Genomic DNA, 3,719 nt, shown 5'->3' on the forward strand with positions numbered 1-3,719 from the left:
TAAAGCCCCTGAGGACGTTCTGGACCCTGCTCTGTGAAATAGTAATTCCCTGAGACAATAGTGCAAGAGTCTTGGGGAGAAAGGGAGAGGAGAGCCTGCCCTACGCTTGGTCAGCAAAGCTCCACAGATTTTCCTATTAAAAATTTTGGGGTCTTGACCACACTAACATGCTTTTCCCACTGGCAACTTTGGGAAAATGGTGATATAGACAGGTTTACTTTTTTTTTTTTTTTTTTTTTTTTTTTTTTTTGAGACAAAAGTCTTGTTATGTGGCAGGGCATGGTGGTGCACGCCTTTAATCTCAGCACTTAGGAGGCAGGGGCAGGCGTACCGCTGTGAGCTCAAGGCCAGCTTGGTCTACAGAGTGAGTACAGGACAGCCAGGGATACACAGAGAAAGCCTGTCTCGAAAAACTCAAAGAGAAAAGTCTTGTTCTATAGCACAGGTTGCCCTTTTCTCGAACCCCCTGCCTCAGACTCTCAACTAGGAGTATGGGTACATACTACTATGCCTAGTTTCAGTTTTTTCAGCCAAAATCTATACATTTATATCAAATATAACCCAAAACTCAAGCTCAGTTCACACTGCTTTATGGATCTTAAGTACATCCTGATGCTCAGTCTAGATCACAGTGTGTGTGTGTGTGTGTGTGTGTGTGTGTGTGTGTGCATATGGTGTGTGTGTGTGTGTGCATAGGGTGTGTGTGTGTGTGTGTGCATATGGTGTGTGTGTGTGTGTGCATATGGTGTGTGTGTGTGTGCATATGGTGTGTGTGTGTGTGTGCATAGGGTGTGTGTGTGTGTGCATAGGGTGTGTGTGTGTGTGTGCATAGGGTGTGTGTGTGTGTGCATAGGGTGTGTGTGTGTGTGTGTGTGTATGTGTGTGTGTGTGTGTGTGTGTGCATATGGAAGCCAGAGGGTTCAATGACAGCTATGTTTTATCACTATCCTTTTTTAAAATTTATTTTTATTTATTTTGGTTTTTCAAGACAGGGTTTCTCTGTGTAATAGCCCTGACTATCCTAGAACTCTCTCTCCTCTCTCTCTCTCTCTCTCTCTCTCTGTCTCTCTCTCTCTCTCAAATGACTTTGAACTCTTTTCTTTTTCTTTTCTTTTTTTTTACTTATTTTATTTATGTTGGTGTTTTGCCCGCATGTATGTCTGTGAGAGGGTGTCAGATCCCTTGGAGCTGGAGTTACATACAATCATGGTCACCGGGAATTGAACTCAGGATCTCTGGCAGGATAGACAGTGCTCTTAACCACTGAGCCATCTCTCCAGCCCTCGAGAACTCTTTTGCAGACCAGGCTGGCCTTGAACTCAGAGATCCCCCTGACTCTGACTCTGTGAGTGCTGGGATTAAAGCCATGTGCCACCACACCAGGCTAAAACAATTTTCATGCTATATATTTTGCATATTCCAACTCCCTCAAGATATTCCCCCTCCCTACCCACCCCCCTTCATGTTTTCTCTCAAAAAAAAACCAAAACCATAGTCTGTTTTGTGTTGGCCAACTATGCCTGAGCATGGGGCTGCCCTGAAGTGTGCTTGATATGCCCAGTGTTACTCCGTTGGAAAAAACCTGATTTTCCTTCTATGAGTTCTCACCTGCAAATAGCTTCTTGGTTAGGGGTGGGACTCTGTGCCCACCTCTCCTTCTTTGTGCTGGCATTTTGTCTGGCTTGAACAACTGTGGGTCTTGTGCATGCTGGCACAGTCTCTGTGAGTTCATACGTGCGTCATCCACGTAGAGCCTGGGAAATGCTGTTTCCTTGGCGTTGTCCACTCCACCTTATTATCTCCCACTGAACCAGAAGCTGTCTTTTTTCCTAGGCTGTCTGGCCAGCCTACCTCCTAGTGTCACCCTCCACCATGCTAGGGTTACAACTCTCACGCCTGATTTTTGGGTGACCCCAGGGTTCCGAGTTCAGGGTCTCCTGCTTGTCCAACAGTCACTTACCCACTGAGCCATCTCCCTGGCCCCATTTAAACCTGTGGGGAACAAAGTGTGTGTGTGTGTGTGTGAGAGAGAGAGAGACTGACTCAAGGTGTAAAACATTTTTCCTCACTGTAGGCTACAGTAAAAAGCATTTGAAGTTGGTGACTTGACAAGTGTAGGCTTGGGACCTCATCCCTGAAGTCCACGGGGCCGTCTGTGGGTCTCCAAGACACAAAATGATTTCTCCCACAGCTGAAATCAACAGAGCCCCTTGCTCCTCTCCTCACAGCTGAGGGTGGCTAGGGCCCAGAAGAAAGCTGGCACTGTTTGTCCAGTGGGTGTCCTGAGAACAAAGAGGCAGTTTGTCCCCGAGCCTGACAATCCAGCCTCCTTCACAGGCGCTAAATTCATTCAGCATTGCTGCCCTGCAGGCTGCCCCCGCTGGCCCCTGGTGGGCCTGCCAGCCTCTTCCACAAGGGGTTAGTGTCAGATCTGGTCAGCTCTCTCCTGCCTGATGCAAGGGACATTCAGATCGCCTGTGAGAATCGGAAACGGAGGCTGCTGTCACTTGAAAAATGACATCCTCCCCGACACTCGATGAGGAGGACCCAGGAAACCAGCAGCTCTTCTTCAGACGTGAGCCAGTGTGGGAAGTGGGCTGGTGTTTGCCCGCCCCCACCTCCCTCCCTCCCAGGCTCAGCCTTTCCCAAAATCCACTTCCCCTAAGCAATGCAAGGAAAAGAAGACAAGACAAGCTACCGAGTATGAAAACCACCCTTACACCTCATACGAGAGTCTTGACACGGCCCCATTTCACCTTAATTGTTTTTATATCTTCTCTATCCAAATCTTCCAATTTTGTGTAAGGGGGTGACCACTTTTCAGAGCTATCCCTCTCCTGCTTCATGAGTTCTAGGGTTCCAAGTCAGACCATCAGGCCTACACGGTGAGTGCTTCCCTGCTGAACATCTCACTGACTCAGATGCCCCATTTCAGTACAGATAGGGTAAGCGGGACTTAGGGACATTGTCACTCAAGGCTGTCTGGCTCCAAGTTCAAAACTTACTAAGCCACTAGGGAGAGAGGCGGTAGATAATATTTGAGTGACTCCAGAACCGCCTTGGGCTTGGGCAACATGCCTGGTGTGTCACAGGATGAGAACCAAGAGGCAGCTTAGTGGGAGTGCAGGCGGTGTGAGCCTGAGCTGAAGGGCAGGGAGAGGGCCACAGTTAGAACGCCTTGGTTGTCATGCAGGCTCGGCCGCATGGACTTTGTTTGGTGGAGGAATTTTAGTTGCATAACAGGATGGAGGTGAAGGACATTCCTTAACACACCCAGTCCACTGCCGCCCCAGCCTACCATTCGAGTGTCCCCTTTGTTCGCTGAATCCGTGTAGACACACCGCCATCACCCAGAGTCTACAGCACCCATCAGGAGTCACTCTTCGTATTGAACACTTTGGTTTGGCAGGTATATAATACCAAAGCTACCACTGCAGTGGCACATTAAATTCTTTCACACACACACACACACACACACACACACACACACACACACACACACACACACACACACAAGAAAGCAGAAAACTTTTGAACAAAATAATTCTAATAAAGCCAAACACTACAAAATAGTTTGAAGGAGGAGCCTAGATTCCAGGGTTACCAGACTGTAATGAGATACCTCAGATCTCTATTGGGAAAGTATGACAGCCAATCAGGTGCTGGGACTGCATCCCTGGTACCCTGTTATCAGTAGAAGACATAGAAAGCCTGGACCT

The sequence above is a fragment of the Acomys russatus genome, chromosome 29 (genome assembly GCF_903995435.1).
Source record: "Acomys russatus chromosome 29, mAcoRus1.1, whole genome shotgun sequence".
Classification (NCBI taxonomy): Eukaryota; Metazoa; Chordata; class Mammalia; order Rodentia; family Muridae; genus Acomys; species Acomys russatus.